This window comes from Camelus bactrianus, chromosome 22 (assembly GCF_048773025.1).
Source record: "Camelus bactrianus isolate YW-2024 breed Bactrian camel chromosome 22, ASM4877302v1, whole genome shotgun sequence".
In the NCBI taxonomy this organism is placed as follows: domain Eukaryota; kingdom Metazoa; phylum Chordata; class Mammalia; order Artiodactyla; family Camelidae; genus Camelus; species Camelus bactrianus.
The window spans coordinates 4,298,831-4,320,400 of NC_133560.1; the positions used below are offsets into that span (position 1 = coordinate 4,298,831).

The window sequence follows — 21,570 nt, forward strand, 5'->3', positions numbered from 1 at the left end:
ACTATATCTCGTACAGTGTTACCAGGATTAAATGAGTAAACGTCTGTGCTGCCCACTTCCCTGGGTTTCAGCATTCTCCAGGCAATCAGTGTCAAACTCAGAGGCATTCTCCACTGTCTTCGTCAGTCTGGGATGCTGTAACATATTACCATGGGTCAGGTGGCTTAAACAACCAGCATGTTCCTTAAGTTGTGGAGGCTGTCAATGTATCTGGGAGAAGATAGCCTTCATAGCTCGAAGATGGCTGTCTTCCCACTATCTTCATGGGCCATAGAGCAGAGAGAAGCAAGCAATCTGGGGCCCTTTATAACGGCACTAATCCCATTCATGAGGGCTCCACTCTCATGACCTCATTTTATCCTAGTAATCACCTCCCAAAGGCCCCGCCTCCCAATACCATCACCCTGGGAGATGGGGTTTTGACATATGGATTTTGAGGGGATGCAAACATTCAGTCCACACATCGGCTAACTCTCCCCAACATGCAATCATCAAACCTGTAGCTAATTTCAAAGTAATGTTTATATCTCTCTGCCCATTTCCATTCCTGCATCCACTAACACTGAAGCACTGTTATATTTTATTCCTTATTTTTCTGGTAGAGATTTAATTGATTCCTCTACTCCAATGCTCTCCTCACACCAAACAGTCTTATTAACAGCCCTGCCAGGTAGGTCTTCCTTAAAACACCTTCCCACTTCACCTGGTTGTTTTTTAGGTGTAAATGTCAGAATCCTCTCCATACCCCAGCCTAGAACTTTAATCCCTTACACTACCGCTCACTATGTTATTTTTCTATTACCACTGTAACAAACTTCCATAAGCTTAACAGCTTAAACCAGCACAGATTTATCACCTTATTGCTGTGGAGGTCAGAGATCCAACACAGTTCTCACTGAGCTAAATTCAAGTTACCAGCAGGGTTCCTTCCTTCTAGAGGATCTAGAAGAGAATTTTTCCTTGTTTTTGTTTTTTTTTTCCCAGTTTCCAGAGGTCACCCACCTTCCTTAGCTTGTGCCCCACGACTTCCTCCATTTTCATGGCCAGCAGCCTTTCTGAACATTGCTCCATTGCTACACCTCCCTCTGATTTTAAACTCAGCTGGGCTATGTCCTCCATTTTAAGGACCCCTGTGATTACATTGGGCCCACCTGGACAATCCAGGCAACTCACCATATTGTCTCATCTCAGGATCCCCTTCTCCCCTCCCATTAAGGCATTATGTACGTGGCTGTGACACTCACCTTGTGTGACATTTCCTCCCATGAGCAAATTAAGGTTCAAGGCACTTATGAATGACTTTTTGTTTTTCTTCCTTAGTCTTTCTACCTTCAGTATGTGTGGTGAGATTATATGAATATTTTTTATTTGTGGCCCTCCACTAATCTTTAATAATGTATCATGGGTTTAAAAGGCTAATAGACAATTTAGAAGACAGAAATCCTCTAAGATTTTTCTCCTAATATGTCTGTCATCCCTTTTGCCATGTACAGTAACATGTCACAGTTGGCTAACCTGTGGCGCGGGAGGAACATGATTCTGCCACCACACTTCCCTCATTCACACCAATTTGATGATCGGCTAACCAAGGATCTATGCTCCCCACTTCGCTTACTTCCTCCTCTTTTCCACTGACTATCCTGTTCCCACTGCTTCCTTCATTCACCACATCAGGATTTCATGACCACATTCTTCTCTAAGTAAAATGGATATCTTGCATCTAATGTCTAATAACTGTTCTTATTGTATATGCACACACTGACCTACACATAACCCCACCCATCTCTTTATTTTCCTAGAATCTTCCAGAGGAATCAGTTCCATGATAATGATGATAATGATACTGACAGTGATGACAGGGGCCTCTCAAGGATTCTGATAAAGAGGGAATCAATAAAGGGAGGGAATCATTGCAAAATTCCCCCAGAACAGGCTTAAACGTAAATAACTGTTAAAGTGTTTAATGAAATTGACTAATATTTTACTATTTTTAAAACTTTGTAACACTGAATTTAAAATTTTAATGGGAATTTTCATTCACCCCTAACCAAGATTCAACTCTAGGACCAAAATCTAACGATTTCTATCTTCTAACAAATTGTCCACTAGCCTTTTAAACACGTGATCCTTTAAAAAGGGTAAGTGCTGGGCTGAAAATAAGCAGGATTCATATAATCTCACCAGACACAGTGAATGTGGAAAGACCAAGGAAGAAAAACAAAAAGCCATTCATAACGTCTTGAACCTTACGTTGCTCACAGGAGAAAATTTTAGCCAAGGTGGGCGTCACATCAACATGACTCCTGAGTGGGACGGGGAAGCCGATCTTCCTCATCAGACATTTATGCTGATTTGTTAGATGCCAACACAGTTTCCTCATTGGATTTGCTTCTAACAAGTATGGAAGAGTTTAGGCTCTACCAAGAGCAGACTAAACATTTTCCCCTGCTGTCAGATCACTGGACTGAATGTCCCCACAAGAATGATATGATTATGTTTCATAGGGAAGTCTTCCTGAGAAGCAACAGGCTTTTCGAGGGCAGAACTGCAGGTCCCCCCATGGGGGGCTTGAGGAGGGCAAGAGGGGACACTGGAAATACAGGAGGAGTGAGTTCAGATACTGCTGCTCAGGTCGCCAAAGTCAGCAGTGCTATGTCTAAGGATATGTCATTCTCCCAAAAGTTCCATGAGTGAAGGAGCCTGTGAACACTAAGCAGGTTTTTAAGACACAGCAGCACATAATTTGCATCACAACTCAATTACAGTATGTTTTAATATTTGGAAAATAATTAGCCCATTGTTATTTGAAACTGCAGCAGTAGTAATAGAAATAAAAAAGACTGAGCTGTCTTGGAGACAATAATCAATAAACAATTCTAAATCTGCAGGATTCCTTGACAATATGCAAGCAATGAGCTAGATGTGTGCTGCAGATACCTCTTACTGCAGGGGTCACCCCTGCAAAGCACAGAACTAGTTTTCTCAGCAGACATAGGGAACCAAGTCAAGATTCCTAATCTTGAGAGGTTTACTATATGGCAGGGAATATCAGACAAGTACATACAGCCAAATATGAATAAATGTAATCAAATATTATGAAATGTGAATGGAGCACAGACGAAAGAGAAATTCCTTTCACCTGGGATCTAGAGAGACTTCTTCAGAAAATGTGGCTTTGGAGATGGCCAAATTCACGGGTGGAATTTTGGCAGAACAGGATGTAAGGAATTTAAAAACTGATTCTAAAATTCATATAAAAATGCAAAGGATCCCAAATATCCAAAACAACTTTGAACAAGAAAAACAAAGTTGGAAGACTTACACTATCTGATTTTCAGACTTCTTTTTTTAATAAAGCTACAGTAATCAGAAAGTATGGTGTTGGTGTAAAACAGGAAAATAGAATAATGGAACAGAATAGAAAGTTCAGAACTAAGCCAACAGTTATATAGACAATTGATTCTCAAAAAGGATGCAGTGGAGGAAAGGATCTTTTCAACAAGTAGTGCTGGAATTGTTAGATAGTGATATGCAAAAAAAAAAAAAAATGAACTTTGATCCACACCTCACAAAATATACAAAAATTAACTCAAAGTGGATCATAGATCTTAATAGGAAATCTAAAACTATAAAACAGCTAAGAGAAAAAGCATAGGCTTAAGCTTTATGACCTTGGGTTTGGCAAATATTTCTTTGCTATGACACGAAAAGTATAATCTATTTTAAAAAGTAACTGATAAAGTGAACTTTACAAAAATGAAGACTCTTCAAAGCTCTTCTAAACACTGTGAAGAAAATGAAAAGACAAGCCATAGACAGAAGCTATTTGCAGATCATATATCTGGTAAAGGTCTCTCTTTGTGTCTGATCCAGAATATAATGGTTTCAAAACTCAATAATAATGCAAACACCTGAATGAATGAATGAGGCCAGAAAACACACATCAGTAAAGATATCCAGATGGATAATAAGCATATGAAAAGATGCTGATTAAAGATGCCATTAGTCATTAGAGAAATGCTTTTAAAAACCACAGTGAGATACTAGTACACATACATACTAGAATGTATACCATTAGAAAGACCGACCTTACAAAGTGCTGGCAAGGAAGTAGAGCGACCAAAACTGATACACACCACGGGGAATTTACAATAGCACAACCATTTTGGAAAACTTTTTAACAGTTTCTTTAAAAAAGGTAAACACCTATCTACCATATAACCCAGACATTCCTCATCTGATGCTTTAGAAAATAGAAGCATATGTCCATACAAAGACTTGTAACCAAATATTCACTGCAATATTATTTATAATAGCTCAAGTTGTAAATAACCCATGCATCCATCAAGAAGTAAATGGAGAAACAAAGGATGGTCTATCCAAACAATGCTCACAATAAACTATTCAGGAAAAACTCAGCACTAAGCAATACTCTGCTATAAGAAAAATAAGCTATTAATACAGCAACACAGATGACTCTCAGAATAATTACACTGAATGAAAGAAGTCAGACAACATAGAGTAGACACTGCATGAATCCATTCATACAACGATCTTGAAAATGCAAACCAGTATGTTGTGATAGAAAGAAGATCAATGGTTTCCAGGGGAATAGACGGGGAGGGAGGGAGGGACAACAAAATGCAGGAGAAGAGTTTTGTGGGTGATGGGTATGTTCACTGTCTTGAATGTGGTCATGTTTTCTTGGGGATATACTTATGTCAAAACGTATTAAGTTGTACACTTTAAATGTGTGAAAATTATTTTGCCAAGTATACCTCAAAGATGTTTTAAGAAAAAAGGCACTTCTGTCCTGACACAACTCAGGGCCTGATTGGAGTGAGATGATCAGTCCCTCACTCTGTCTGCCTAACGGGAAGGTGGAAAACCTCTCATGGAAGATAAGATATGGATTTTTCATTTGCAATGTCTGCCATGTAATAAAGAATTTCTAGACATGTAACATGTCAAGACTATGTGATGGATAAAATGAGAATAAGAATCATTAGACCATGGATGAAAACCCCCGGGTGATGTAGGCATCAGAGTTACCAATAAAGGCTATGAAATACTTTTAATATATTCAAGAAAATAAGGAAATGATGGGAGAATATATAACAGGGTCAAGACTTTCACCAGAGAAATATACTGGAATGTATTTTTAAGAAAAATCAAACAGATACTCTAGAACTGAAGCTTTCAGCTCTGGAAACATGTAAACAGAGCTAATCAGGATCCATTTTAAGTAAAACTTTCAGTAATGCCGGATAAAATACAACAACAAAAGTAACACAGAGCTAACTATGGAGAGAGAAGTTCCCAGGTGACAATAAAAAGAGGACACTTAACGCCAAAATGGTAATCTTGTGAGCTGATGCCACCGCACCCTGGAGGGAAGGGGTTTTCATCTGCACATAAATAGGGATACAATGTCCATTTAGGAAATAGGGTTCATACCAGATGTAGAAGAGTCTTCCTTTATAGAAACCTCTGCATAAGACGTATTGGAAGACTTGCCTCTTCACTGAAAGGGAGACTCACAGTTCTCCACATGTGCACACAGGAAAGGGGTGAAACAACCGGTTCTCTAGGGAAAAACAAAGTCTCCCTTAAAAAAAGTCTAATCTCCACGCCCCTGCTTTATATGAATGTGGAATCCAAATTGATACTCCACTTAAGATTCCGGAATTCCCAAACCAAAAAATATAATAATTCAAGGTTCATCATATCACCTGGAGCCTTAGGATAAGCAACACAAAATTGTTCTCTAGGGAAACTTTAAAAACCAGGATGTAAGGGACAATCATAGGAAAAAAATTGTACTCACTATAGAGAAGATCCCACAACTCTGCACACACACAGACACACAACTAAAAACAGAAAGAAATCAGTGCCACAGGGAAGAAAGAGCTAACCGTAAAACACAGGATGATTAATATTCCAGAGCCTAAAATTATGAAACAATCTAAGAGAGAGCATAAAATAAGTATGACTGAATCATTAAAAGGTAAAATTAATCTTATATAACATAATGAACAATCAGGACATCATGAAAAAGAAAACAGATCAATTTTTTAAAGAACTAAACAGAACTTCTGGAAACAAAATACAGATATCATTTGGTATATAAAATTCAATATATGGGCTAAGTAACATTTTAATCTTCAATATCTAGTGTGTTCATTAAAATTCAACAGTAATCTCTAAAGTAATTGTTTAAAAAGAGAATAAAAATAAAGAAGTCAAAATGAAGAATGCAAAATAGGCCGGTCACTATTCTAAGTTCTTCATCTATTTTATCACTTAATGCTCACAGTCTTTGAGGTGGATAGTACCACTTTTTTACATGAAGGAGGTGAGTCTCAAAGGGATTACATATCCTGGTTACATGGTTAGAGAGGGAGGGAACCAGTCCCGGATAGGCTGTCTCTAGACGCCATGCTCTTAACCATGACCGCAAGGTATATAACAGGCAGGAGAAAAGCAGAGAAAAGCAAATAGAATTCACAAAACAAGATGCCAGAAATAAAACATGATCACTAATCACAATGTATTTAGATGAAATAAATAATGAGTTAAAAGATTTACCGATTTCATTTGTTAACCTGAGACAAAGCAAAATTAAAACTTAAAACTGGTTGAAAGCTTAGAAGAATAACAAAAAGAGGTCAAAAGTTAGAGCCAGAAAAAGAGACACCTGAGAAATACTAATCAATGGAAAGGGAATCACTCAAGCCTCCCTCAGGTTCATAGGTACCTGAAACCCACCTTGGCCTGACACTTACCAGCTCTGTGCCTGAGCGAAACACTCAGTACCCCGGAATCTTCGTTCACTCACATGTGAATGTAAGGAAAGATCCCTCCTTCCATCCGGAAAATTTGTATTGACTGCTGTGCCACGGGTCCTGGTCAAGCCACCTGAGGTCCGTCAGTGAACAAATAAGGATCCTTGTCCCTGTAGTACTGAGGAGGAGCAGAACATAGACTACAGTCGTGACACTCATGTGAAATATATGGTATTCTAGAAGGTGATAGAAATAATATGATCAGGGAGAGGGGGTTTCTTGGGCAGAGACAAGGGGAAGGCAGTTTCCAGTTTAAAATGAGATGGCCAGAGCTGGGCTCACTGAGGACCTTGAGATGGGGGTGCTAGTTGCTGAGCTCCCTCTAACACAGCACCGCACACTGGGTGACGTGAACCACAGAGGCTCACTGTCTCACAGCCCTGGGGGCGGGGAGTCTGCAGGCAGGGGTTCAGCAGGGCTGGTTCCTCCTGAGGGCTGGGAGGGAGAGGCTGGTCCAGGCCTCTCTCCTTGGCTTGGAGACGACCATCTTCTCTCCACATCTCATCACGTCATCTCCCATGTACACGTGTCTCTGTGTCCACATTGCCCCTTTTTATCCGGACACAAGTCATACTGTATTAGGGCCCACCCTAATGACCTCTTCTTAACCAATGACATCTGCAACAACCCTATTTCCAAATGGGGTCATGTTCTGTAGTCCTGGGGGTTAGGACTTCAGCATATGAGTTGGACAGAGACCGGCCAGGGTAACAGGCCTGTGGGTGCATGTCTGATGTCCCCAAGGGCCAGCAGGGAGGCCAGTGTGGCTGGAGCGGAGTGAGCCAGGGAGAAAACCGGAGATGAGCTCAGCTTGGGGAGGGGGAGGAAAGCTGTAAAGTCACCATAAGGACTCTCACTTCTTCACTGAGTGAAATGAGAAGCCATTGCAGGATTTTGAGCAGAGAAGATCACACCCAGGGTCTCAATCATGCCTGACTTAGGCGATGAGGATGAAAATATTCAGGCTTTTGAGCTGATAATAGTTAGACTACATGTTGGACTTTGAGTTGATGGTGTAGTAAATGAGACTCTGGAGGGTGTTGGGATGAGGTGGATGCATTTTGCATGTGGGATGGACAAGAACCAGTGAGGCCAAAGGGAAGAACTTCGTAGAATAATGGCCCCCAACATGTCCACGGTCTGGTCCCAAGAACCTGGGAATATGTCACTGTGCATGGCAAAAGGGACTCTGCAGGTGTGACTGTCAAGGACCTTGGGATGGCAGATCACTGTGGGAAAGCAAACGTCATCACGGAGGTCCTTAGAGGAGAGAGGCAGATTGGTCAGAGACAGAGATGTGAAGTGGCAGCAGAAGTCACAGTGACACAGGGCCCTGGGCCAAGGAGTGTGAGCATCTCTGCAAGCTGGGAAAGGTAGGAAGATGAATCCCTCCCAAGAGCCTCGGTGTGGAATGTAGACTTGGCCACACATTGCTTTAGCGCACTGTCATTGACTTTGCACTTCTGCACCCTAGAACAGTGAGACGATGGATGTGTGTTACTTTAAGCCACTGAGTCTGTGGTCCTTTGTTACAACAGCAATAGGAAAGGCACTCAGGAACCAACATGAACATGAAGCACAGGCTGCCTGCTGTACTGGCAGGAAGTCCTTTGTCTCTGATCCTGGGGGACTGTCCTGTCTTCTGGCAGCATCCACACACTACCTCATGCTAACCTCGCAGCTTGCAGGGGGTCAAATCTTAACCCTGCACAGTTCTTGATCATGTCATCATGGGTAATTTTCCATCTTTTAAATACACTTCAGTCTTCTAATTGAGAGACTGTGTACATAATTATCAATCTTAATAATAAATAACTGTGGTTTTATTTGGTTATTTAAATTATGAATAATAATATTCACATTAGTAAAAGTTATTAAAATCAACATTGTTCAATGAAAATATCAAATTTCTTTTTGCATGAACATGTATTAACTACAAGAAATGTTCCATGCTTTGTTCTACAATTTAGTGTTAGAGTATTAGAGAATAATATTTTCCTCAAAAGTTATTATGGTGAGGGGATTTCTTTTGGTGGTACAGTTCCTACATAAAATCTGGTGCATGGCTCAGGCCACTGGGAATCGAGAGATGATAGAAATAAGGAAGCATTATAAACACAGAACAATTTTTAAAGGAATTAAAAAACTGGATGTGTGAAAACAAAGAATCAGAGAATATTCTGGTGAAATAAAAGTATTTTTCAGCTTAAGCAAGACACTGGGTGAATAAATCTAAAATGAAAAAACCACTCAGAGATTAGCAGCGAGTCATGCATGCAGTGTGACTGATCAAAACCAAGTTGTTTCCAAACCAGTGTGCAGGCTTGATGCCTTCATCAATCAAGTCTGTGTGGCACCAGGCCACCTCGAATACATGTTGATGAGGTATTTATAAGCTCTTAAACATCCCAGCTCAAAGCCCACACACGAGCCACACTATCATCACCTACACGTCTGCAAAACACACATCATGGTGAATAGCACTTTTCTTGCCCAGTAGCCGGTGGCAGGGCACTGTGAGCAGACAGAGATACAGGGACACAGGGACACAGAGGCACCTCCCCTTACTCAGCTGAAAACCTTCCGTGCATTCCTGGGGACAGGATTGTCATAAAATGCACCATGCATTGATCCTCCTCCTAGGAAAGAAACAACAGGGTTGTCCTCAGGTTTGAGCAAGGGTGGCCGGGGGATCTCAGTAGAGCTGTTTCAGCACAACCAATAGAAATGTCGGCCACCGTGATCAAGAGAGACGTCCCCTGTCATCTCGGTAGGCACTTGGGCTCCTGACAAAAGCTGGGCTCAGTAAAGGGTTGAGTAGAAGGCACAGACCTGAGGGATGCCCCAGCGAGAGACAGGAGGTAGGGCCTGGTTTATACTGCTCTGGGTGTATCCCAGCCTCATCAGAATACGAAATCAGAAATTTGCAAAACAGAGCTGGGATGGATCACCTACTCCAGACTCCTCTCCTTAGAGTTAAAAGGGTGGCAGCCCTGAGAGGCAAAGCAACGTGCTAAAGGCAGAGCCTGGAAGTGGTAGCGCCAGATGAAACGCACCGTGCCAACCCCCGTTCAAGGACGCTGACACTGAGTATGGGGCCAAGGTTTCCAACTAGGAGAATGAGACAGTGTAAATACTTTGTTCCCCCCAAAACCCCAAATGTTTTTTAAAGGCACAAAAACTCACTTTAACTAGCTCTCTTCTGAGGGGGCGCTCTTCTGTCTCCGTCTTTCTGTCTGTCTCCATTTCTCTGTCTCAGACACAAACACATAAAATTTCGTGAAAGGGGAATTCCTGCCATACAAAGACAGACTTCACATCTTCAGAGAAACACTTGACAAAGCACGTTTTCTCAATTCAAGTCTTTGTGTGAGGTCTGAGCAACTGGCTTATCTTCTAGAACAATTGGTGGTTCCAAAATCAGGAAATCATCTTCCCCAAAGGAAGAATTCTGGTCCTGTTGATGAAGTTGAGGATGTCACATTTCATAAGCCTGCTCGGCTCCTCCTCTGGCCACCTGCTGCATCTGATGTCTTCCTGGAGCCGAACATCACTGTCAAGGGCTATGGTTGGGATACCAGCTTTGGCCTTGTCCAAGTGGTCCACTTCATTGACGTAGCAGTGAAAGAGGGACCTAGATTCGTCACTGTGCTGCCAGAGAACCCCTTGGGCACCAGAGGTCTTCCAAAGTCTGACACAAAGCTGTTCAGTCTGAATCTCTTCTCGGGATACTCTGCATTGCCATAAAGAAAACCAAAATAAAAGATCGCTCACACTCTAGCTCGGTGACCTGAAGAATCATAGTTTTTGCCATCTACTGAGTGCAAGTCCCTGCACAGAGAATGCTGACAAGCACTGGAAGTGAGAGACATCACTTCTGAACACATACAATTAAACCCAAGGCAAAAGTCACAAGTGAGGGCCCTTGGACAATCCTAAACAGACATCGTTCCCTGAGAATCCTCAATATTGCTGTAGCGCACAACACTGTTTCTCAATGGGGCACTCAGATCATCTTCATCAGAATTAGTTAAAGTACTTCTTAAAATGCAGAATTCTGGGGTACACTCAGCGTCTCCAGAGTTAGGGACCGGTAGTCTGTATTTTCAGAGCCGCCAAGGTCACTGAACATGCTCAGGTTTAACACCGCCGTCTACATCGGGTCACCTGAGTATCGACAATGCTGTCTCACGGGTGGGGGGATTGCCATGTGTGTCAGGGTGCTGTCCTACCCACGAGACTCCCCTGATTCTCAGAACTGACAGTGCTGCCCCATTGGGCAAGAAATACCACCATTTCACAATGCATACGCAGGGCGCCCAACAGACAGATACAATCAGTGATAGGAGAGGGGACAAAGCTCAGGTTCTTGATCCCTTGTTTCACTTACTATGGGACAAATGATCAATTCAAGGGTAATAAATCAGTGAATGAGTGAATAACATGACTCTCGTTAGTCCCACGAGTGCCTGGAAGAGGGAGCCTGGGCACACTGAGAACCATAACAGCCCATCTACTTAATTGCCATCCTCCCCAGATTTATGTAAAGGTTACTTCCACCCAGGCTCCTCCAAGAATCATGCCTGAACACACTCTCAAATCCAGAACAGAACCTGACAACAATTAGGCTCTGGAGTCTGTGTTTAGCGAGTGTGGAATCTCAGCAATTCCAGCTCTTACACCTTGCCTTCCCATCCCACACCTCACTATATGGCCCTTATGACCAGCTCTCCCGGGGCTGGGGCCACAGAACCCATTTACAGGACTGGAAGAATCTGATCATGTAAACCATCCCCCAGATTATCATCAAGAGTCACCTGCATTTCGGGGATCAGTAATCCCAGAAGCTTTGCAGTTCAGGCAGCTGAGGGATTTTTATATCAGTTCTGTCTTCTACTGTGACTGCCTGGGTGACATCAGACAAGGAATTCTCAAAAGCCTGAGCTTTTCCTTTCAGGAATAATCTAATTAACAAATCTCGTTGACCACTCAACAAATGTGATGTGAAGATCAATGATTTACACAGGAGTACAATATTCACTAGGTAGTGGATTTAGAATCAGAGAAAAATCATTTGAGAAAGATTGACAGAATGTAGCTTTAATGCAAATTTAAGTATTCTTACCTTTCAGTAAATCATCTTCCCCTACTTATCACTTCACCCAAGGTTAAAAGATGTTTGAGAACAGGGATGAGTGTGCCAGCAATCTGTGACCCAATAACCTAAAATGTCACCTAGGAAATAGAGGGGAGTAACACATTTTTAAAAACATGGTGAGGATGGCGGGGACATCCCCCAACTCCAGACTAAGAAGCTCTGAGTAATAGCTTTCCTGCCTGCCTGGGGCATCAGCTGACGTGAAAACCCACCCAGAAACCTCACTGTCCAGCAGCTCTTCCGTAACACAGGCTACACTTTCTCAGGATTAAGAATTGGGTCCAGTAACCACTTCGCTGAAGAATAAAGACAAAGAAGAACAAGAGAGTTCTTCCCCTCCCCAGGGGAGAGCCCAGACCTTGGGATGCATGCACTGCGCCCACCTCCCAGGAGAAGGATAAACTGGAGAAGGGCGTCCTGCGAAACTGGGGCAGCAAAGGTTGAGATGGGAACAAATTGACCAGCTGACCAGGGACAGCCCCCTCCATCGCTGCCTTGGCGGCTGCCTCCGCCCCCTCAGCACACCCTGCCCACTTCCAGTGGTTAAGCTGTCAGGGAAACTGCTTTGCTACCTGGGGCAACAGAGGCTGCCCCCAGGCCAAGCTGCAGAGGAGATGGGAGCTAAACCACTAGCTCCCAAGCGGCAGGCTCCACACCCCCGCCAACACCCCGCCACCCCCGCACCCTACTACTACCCCGGGGCAATATGACCCAGAGAAGGGTGACCTGGGAACGAGGGGCAGCAGAAGCCGCCCCCACATCAGGCCTTCAGAGAGATGGGAGCTTATCCTCCAGCTCACCAGGGGCAGCCCCCTCTGCTCTCCACACCCTGATCTCACCGCGCCCACCTCCCAGGAGCAAACTGACCGGGTGTGGGGTGTCGGGCGAATCTTGGGCGGGAGAGGCCATCCCCAGGCCAGGTCAGGGGAGAGGAGAAGAAGCGGCCCCATTAGGAGGGGCAGCCGGCCGTCGCAGCTGCCTCTGCCCCTCGACCGCATCGCGCCCTCCTCCCAGGAGCAAGCTGACCTGGAGACGGGCATCCGGCTTCTTGGGCAGCAGAGGACGCCCCCAGGATTGGCCGCGGGGAAGAGGAGAGAAAATTGACAGGCTCCGCGCTGCAGGTCTTCTACCCCCGCCGTCGCCACCCTCGCACATTAAAGGCACCGCCCAGAGGGCCCCCTCCCCCAGCAGGCTCAATGGGACAGGTGTGTCTGGTGATCTGGGGCTGGAGAGGCCACTCCCACACCAGGCCTTCGGGGAGACGGGAGCCAATCCACCAGCTCCCCAAGGCAGCCCCCTACCCCCGCAGCAGCCACCATTCTTGTCCCCTGACCTCACGGTGGCCTCCTCTAGGGAGCAGGCTGAGCTGGAGATGGAAGTCCGGCGAACTAGGGACAACAGGGTCCACCCTCAGGGCGCACCATGGGGGGAAATGGGAGCAAATGGAACAGCTCCATAGGAAAACCTGCCGCTGATGCCACCACCCCCAATGAACCACTCCGGCCTCCCAGGGTCAGGCCGACTAGGATACACGTGTCTCGCAACCCAGGGCAACAGAGACCGCCCCCAGGAGAAGCCGCGGGGAAGATGGGAGGAAATGGGCCCGCTCCTCCGCTGCAGGCTCCTGAACCCAACCACCCCTGCGCCCTGACTACCCTGCCTCCCGCCCCCAGCAGGCAATGTGGGACAGGGGTGTCCCGGGACCTGGCGCAGCAGAGGCCGCCTGCATGCCAAGCGGCACAGACATGGGAACTAATCCACAAGCTCCCCCAGGGCAGCCTCCCTATCCCCGCAGCCACCACCTTCCCAGCCCCCTGACTGCACAGCACCGATCTCCCAGGAGCAAGATCACCTGGAGTCGGACCTCAGGCAAATCTCCGGTGGCAGAGGTCGCCCCCAGGCCAGGCCGCGGGGGAGAGAAGAAATGGAGCAGCTCCCTGAAACGGACCCCCTCCCTCTGCCGCCGCCGCTGCCGCCTCCCAGGAGCAAGCTTACTTGTTGACCGGCGTCCCGCCTCTAGGGCAGCAGAAGCCGCCCCTGGCTCCGCCGCGGGGGAGAGCGGAGTGAAATGACCAGCTTCAGCGCGGCAGCCCCCCTACCCTCGTGGGCCCCGAACCTTAATGGCACCGCCCCCACTCCGCACTCAGCAAGCTGAGTGGGACAGGTGTGTGCGGCGACCTGAGGCAGCAGAGGCCGCTCCCAGGCCCGGCAGCCGGGACAAGGCAGCTATTCCACCAGTTCACCAGGGGCAGCCCCGCTCCGTCCCCCCTGCCGCTGCCGCCGCCCCTTGACCTAACCGCCCCACCTCCCAGGAGCAAGTTTACCTGAAGCCCAACATCTGGCGAATCTCCGGCGGCCAAGGCCCCCCCAGGCCAGGCTGCAGGGAAGAGAAGAATTCGACCGGCTTGCCCAGGCAGCCTCCCACAGCCGCCGCCGCCGCCGCCGCCGCCCCAGACCATTGCACCAGCCTCCCAGGGTCAGGCTGACTGCGAGGATGTGCACTTGCCTTCTGACCCTGGCCACGTGCCTGAGCACCTCCCTGCACCCCTACACTCCCTGCACCTCTGCACCCGTGCCACTCTCTGCACTTTGCACTCCCTGCACTTCTGCACCCCTGCACCCCCTCATCCCCTGAACTGCCTGCTCCCTCCACAGCCCCTGCACCCCTGGCACCACTTACACTTTTGCACTGCTTACACTCCTGCACCCCTGCATGTCCCACACACCACCTCTTGGGCCTGTGGCAGAGTCTCTGCTTTTAGACCAATGCACAGGAACTCACATCTTTGCCAGTATATGATGCATCAGTGGACGTCTGGGGTTGGCTGCAGGAAGGTACATGTTCCCGGTCACTAGCCTGGGCCACTAGGCTGATCTCTGTGAGGTCACCCAGGAAGGGCTCAGAGATGCTGTTTTCCGGGAAGAGAGGAGTTGAAACCGGTCTTGAGGGCAGAGCTGTGCTCACCAGGCCGTCCACGTTTCATGTTTTACACAGGGCTTGGGGATGTGAAATGGATCTGGCCATGTAAGACCTGCCTGCTGTGCGCCCACCTCAGTCCTGGGCTCTGAGGCAGACTGACTGGCTCCCACCCTCAGGGCCCATTTTGGGCACCTGAATGGTCCCTTGGAGTCATCCCATCAGTTCTCAGGAAGAAGTCTGGCTGCTTCCACCCCATGGCCCTCCCTCCCACTGCGCTGGCCTCAGGAAGGTTCCTTATTTGGGGAAGAAGGCAGCCCACCCCCTACCCCACCCCTCACCTTTCTCTAACCCAGGCTGGTGCTTTCTCTGCCCTTCAGAGTCTGGAAAGCCATTTCTCTTCAGGTATGTCCCTTCTGAGATGGACTTGCTTCCACTAAATTCTAGGTGAAGATGCACCATGGAATGCACTGGGTAACAGAACCAAAATAAATACTTTCTTCTGTGAGGTTTTCTGTTTATCTACTGGGGCTGGGCTATGTGTAGTTTGCTACAGCTATTGGTGTGAGAGGCCAAAACAGCCTGTGTGTCCTTGTTTTCATCTCCCCGCTGTCTTTGGGTTTTCCCTAGACACTCCTGAGACATTTACTTCTTTTAGTTTTATTCCTGTCATTGCACAGGGGCCCTACTGACATGGAGGTAAGGGGTTGGGGGAGCTGGACAGAACAGGGCATCTGTAGTCCTGTGATTAGTTCTCATTGAGCCTGTGCCCTGAGCTGTGACCTCCACAAGTGTGTCTCTTTCCCCTCACCCCAATTTGGGTGACACAGAAGGTATTTCCCTTCCCCCAGGTTGGTTAGGCTCTGGTAAAATAATTTCTCATTAAAAAAACAAACAAATAAAAAACAACTTCCCCCAGTGAAACAGAATGTTCTGGGTGTATTTCAATAGAGTTATTTTCTGTTTTCCAGGCAGGAAGCATTAGGAGTCTTTCTCTGACTTTCAGTCTGAGTACAGGGTACGGTCCTGGAGGTAAAATGCATGAAAAAGAGCAGGGGGCCCCTCTGACTGGCCCCCTGGAGTTGTCATACTCAGACTTCCCCATGCTGAGCCTCCCGCTGGCCTCAGGGACCTGTTAAATCTGCCTGCCCCCGGGGTTCTTACAAAAGCCGGTTCTGCCCTGGGAGCTGTGACTCTCCAAGCCTGCCCGGCTGCCTCTCTGGGTTGGGAGCAGCTTTCCCCCTCAGTTATCTTGTGGACCTAAGAAGAGCAGTGGGTTTGCAGCTCCCTCAGCCCTGGTGTTGTTTTCAGGACAGAAGGAGCAACTTCTGAGCTCCTCACAAGCTGGACCAGAGGCTGGAAGCCTCCATTCCTCTGCCTCCGTGCAATCAGTGGCTGTTTTTCTGGCCGAGTTTCTGAAGATGTGGATTTAAACACACACATCCCAGCCCCTACAGGAGCACACAGTCCCAATAAATCCCCCCAGTTTCGACTGGGAACTACGGAGCCAATGGGGACACGAGTTTCGGGACAACAGAGGCCTGACTGCACGACTTGCTCCGTGGCCTATTAACGTGGTTGCTCTGGGCCTTGTCTGAAGTGGCTTGCTTACAACACCTGGTATGTGGGAAACACAAAATAAGTACTAGAACCTTCACTTATTCTCCCTCCAGGGCCTTCAAACATAGAAAGTAATAAATGAACTCAGACGGCCTAGTCACCACAATGAGGTCCGACCAGCCTGGCTCTCCTGAGTGATGGGCACTAACTTGCACCTTAACTCGGAACAGTAGGGGAACCACCTTCCTCTAACTGGGCCTCTCCACAAACCAGGCACGCCCTCAGCTGAGATGGGGCCAACTCCCCCATTGAGGTGTGTGCTGGTGGCTTCAGTGTGACCTGGCCCTGCAGGGATGTGAACCTGAAGTGAGTGCAGTGGAGGGTCGGGTGGAGGGGGGGTCCATTCTGGGGTGGTAGGGGGCCGGGTAGCAACCCGCCCGGCCTGGTGCCTGGGGCTCCCTAACACTTCCTACAGCTCCTGGGTTGGCTCCAGTCCTGGCCACTCCACACACCCTCCCAGTATCTTTTCATTAAGTCCCTTTTTTGCTTTTATCAGCGAGAAGTGGCTTCTGTTGCTTGTTCAGTGGAACAGTGCATCGGGAAACCAAACTATTTCTAACATCAGTAAAATACCAACCTCGCTCAGCTCGCCGGGCATACCGCGCAGCACAAAGGCCTGCAAAGGGCTGTGCGAACGGCTTACGTGAAGGGTCCTCATCACCTGACTTCAGAGATACAGAAGCTGGTGGTTCAGGTAAAACCTCAGGGAGGGATTGAGGAATCCAAAGCTGGTTGGTTTCAAAGGCTAACTGGTCAGACCAGACCCCTGAGCTGTGGTCAGAAGCCCAGCTCAACATCACGCAGACTCAGCGCCCTAAGTGCCGGGTGGGGCCGGTGGTGTTCCCTTTGCAGGCTCTCGTTGGGGATTCACTGTAGCCCCTTACATGCAGCAGAGATTCCAGCCCCCTTAGCCCCCACCCTGAGTGATCCATGACACAAATCCCGGGAGTGTTTAATTTTCATCTTTGTTTAGGAGGATGAAGTTGGGGCAAGTGGAGGCATAAATTTATACTGACTGATGCAAGGTCACAGCCAGCACCTCCTCCTCGGAGAGCTATGTGCTCCCACAGTGGTGGCAGGGGGGCTGGGCAGAGACCCTCCTCTGGTCCCAGAGGGACTCGCTCCTCTGGCCACAACTGATGGGTTGGACAACAGATCCAGAGGGAGACAGAGTATCTTTCCTGAGAATTTGGAACTGACACACAGAAATCAAGTTCACTCATCTGGGGATTGGCGACGGGGAGGGGCGGTGGTTGGAAATCAAATGAAACCAGAGCATGAAAGTTAGAAGTGAAAGAGAGAGAGACAGAGAGACTGAGCTTGTGAGAGCAAATAGTCAGAAAGAAGGAAAACAATCAGGGGACAGAGGAATTCCAGCTCCTGACTGTCTAGTCTGTCCCAGCCCATCAACCACCCCGCGGGATGGTTAATATCATTCCAGTTTTGCAGATTAGGAAACAGGCTGAAAAAGGTGGGGGCTGGGTTTGGGTGCACAGTTAATTCAAGTGCCGCTGGGCCCCTCATTTCCCATTGCCTGAAGGCACTGTAATCCTCACTGGGACCCCTGCGGTCCCCTGACCGCCCAACACCCTGATCAAACGGCCCCTGCGGGAGTGGGAACCCCTCTGAGTGTGGAGAGTTCCCTGCACCGAGATGCCATGCATCAGCAGGCTCCCGCTCACCCCAGGTTAACATCGCCCCAGCTGGGCAGTCTCCCGACCCGCTTCCCTCCCTGCCAGGCACCCCTGTCCTTACCACCGAGTGTACTTCAGGAATTCAAGCACAGGGATGCCCAAAGCAACACGAACCCACCGGCTGCTGTACAAACAGCAGACTCCCAGCCCCACCTGGGTTCCAAGGGGAGAGTAGGCGTCCTCACCGTTTATGTGTCAAAGACAATCTTCTTCTTCAGCTGGAGGTTATAGAGGAAAATAAAATGTCCAAAACATAGTTCGGTGAGGAATTCCTCCAAGGACCTGACTGCAGAGTCTACAATCAGGTGTACCTATCCCCCAGACTTGGGGTGAAGGTGGATTATTGATCAGCACAACCCCCGGTGGCCCAGCTCCTCGGCTTGGCTGCCCAGAGGGGGCTGGGGGTATGGGTAAGGCCAGGGCACTCAGGAAGAGCACAGAGGAACTGACATCTCCCCTCTGCACTCATAAACCCTTCCCCAAATCTCAAGACATCGGACAGAGAGCCGCCACAACAATAAGGAGATGCCCCATCTCTTCACTCACTCCTTTCAGTTCACTTACGAGCTGAGCATCCACTGGGTCCCAGGACATGACACATAGGATGACCGTTGGGACAGGCTTGGTCCTTCCACCTGGACCCTGTTCAATCTGATGGAAGAATGATCACTTATAAAGAGTTTCTCAAAATTATAAAGAGACCAAAGACAAACTGCAGAGTGAACCAAATTTAAAAATATATATGAAGATCCCCCAGTCTCCCCGCCTAAGGTTAACAGCATAAAGCAAGAAATTCTTGCCTTTGATCACCAAGGAAGTTGTTACCCCCTCTCAGGTGGAAAGGCGAGTTATTCTTTGAGCAGGACACAGAAGTGCTCCATCGGATTGGACCAGGGCATCTACATTCATTCAGCAAATGTGTATAAGCTCCTACTAAGTACGGGATTCTCCTAACTAGACCCGTTCCCAAGGCTCTCGGGCTTTATCAGTCAACAAAATAGACATGACTCCCCATCACTGAGGGCTCAGAGTTTTAGCAGAGGAAACAGGCAGCATGTTAGGGGTAGCAAGAGCTTGGAAAAATTTTTAAAAAATGAGTGATATGAGCAAACTCGGGTGATGGCGGTGGGGTGGGAGGCAGGCAGGAGGGAATAAGGCAATCCTGGCAGATCTCACGGAGTAATGAACTTGAAGCAGAATAGATCCGGAGGAAGAAGGAAGAGCTGGAGCCAGAGGCCCCCAGAGTGAGGGGGAGAGTGTGGGTGGAGAGGCAGAGCACGACGGGTCCTGAGGCCTTTGTGACGGCTTTGGCTCCTAATGAAATGGTGAACCGTTTAGTGAGTTTTGAGGGGAGGGGTGATGTAGTCCAACTTATGCTTTTGTGTTTGTGTTTTTCTGGGGGAGGTAATTTATTTATTTTAATGAAGGTTCTGGGGATTGAACCCAGGATCTCATGTATGCTAAGCGTGAGCCCTACCACTGAGCTGCACCCACCCCCTCAATGTATGCTTTTACAGGCTCCCTATGACTCTGTGTGGATGAGAGATTGTAGGAAAGCAAAGATGGAAACAGGAGGCTATTGGTGTCCAGGAAGGGCTGAAGGTGGCTCTTAGGAGGGCAGGGAGCAGGGAGCAGGTGGTTAATGAAGACAGGGTATCCAGAATTTTCTAACAAGCTGGATTTTCTGTCTGTGTGTGTAAGAGAAAGAGAGAGAAAGGACATGGTTCCAACATCTGGACCTGGACAATGGGAGGGATGTCCTCTCCATCTACAGGGTATGGGACAAGGTGGGGCTGAGCAGGTGGAAAGGGGCTAGTATCAGCTCAGTTCTTCAATGTCATGGTTAAGGGGTGTATTACATATTGCCACAGAAATGCCTAATAGGTAGAGGAGTCTGTTTTCTTTTTCTTTTTAACATTTAAAAAATATAATTTAAATGTATTAATTGTATTATGTGAATGATTTGGGAATTTTGTTTCATGACAAGGTATATGTTATATATAGCCAAATGGAAAATATATCAGAAAAGGGGAGAAATGAGGGCTTTCACATAAACTGACTGTCCATAACGTAGGTAAAATTTCAATAAAACCAGTTTTCAGTGCAAAAACCTCATCTCGGTGTTACATAAAAATAAATGAAAAAGGACTATGTTGATGTATCATTATTTCATGTTACATAACAGCCCGAAACAAACACACTGTTTCACTTTGAGGCTTGTAGAAATACTATCTGCTTTATTCACATAAATACAGAAATGCAGAAATGTTCTCAGGTAAAATAAGCATCTTAGTGGAAATAATACAGATTTAAGCATTTTACATGATATATATGTACTGATTCAAAATTTGGAAAAGTAATTACATAGTAGAACATATGTGTCAATGTGAAACCAAGATGAATGAAAGAAAAAGAATGTGAGTCTCAGGGATAAAGGTCCAGATGGAAAGGGCAAATCAGGGATTCTTGGAGAAATCGAGAAATTGATGGCATGCCAATTTCCAAGGCTGGGTTGCTTCCACCAAAGGAATAGCAGAGAGAGAGAGGAGAGGCCTAGGAACCAGCTCTGGGACACACCCACAGTATATGTTTGGAAAAAAGAGGAGACACTGCCAAAGGACCAGCCAGTAGACCAAAAGCAGACAGAGCGATGGGCTAGAGGTTGAGTGAAGCAGGAACACGGAGGAGGAGGGATGGAAGAGCTGGGTCAAATGCTGCTGAGGCGCCACGCATGATGAGGACTGAAAAGTGATCACTATATTTAGCAACGTGGGGTCACTGATGGCCTTGACAGGGCAGTTTCCATAGAGCGAGGGATCAGGGGAAAAGCCAGAGTGGGTGTAAAAGGGGATGGTTCAGGAGAAGATGCATACAGTGAGTTTAAACAACTCCTTAAATATTTGCTGCAAAGACACAGGGTGGCAATTGGTGGGGGTGAATTAGGGTCAAGGAGTGCTGTTTGTTTCTTTTAAGAGGATGGACGTTTATATACTGATGGGAGCCAACTAGCAGGAGAACAAAATAGATGAGATAGTGAAAGAGAGGATGGTTTTGGGAGTGACAACCCATAGAAGATGGGAGGGAAGGGGCCCCGGGGACTTTTGGAGGAATTGGCTTTCGATGTCACTTGTAATAAGAGGTGGGGCACAGAGAGTGAGGTCACAGACATCAGAAGGCGAGCGGATGTGCTGGGAGTTGCTTGCGAAATTTCTCTTCTGTTGGCTTGTAGGCTTGTTCAAAGTAGAAAAGTAACCTTACCAGCTGAGGGACTAGGAGGAAGAAAGAGTTACTGGAGCCATGAGCAGAAGATAAGAAAGAGTCTTCCAGGGAGAATGG

The 21,570-nt window shown here is 47.2% G+C and overlaps 1 pseudogene; it reads right to left on the minus strand.

Annotated features, from left to right (window-relative positions):
- Positions 1 to 10,038: 10,038 nt before the first annotated feature.
- LOC141574703 (melanocortin-2 receptor accessory protein 2-like) lies at positions 10,039 to 17,138 on the minus strand (annotated as a pseudogene).
- Between the last annotated feature and the right edge of the window lie 4,432 nt (positions 17,139 to 21,570).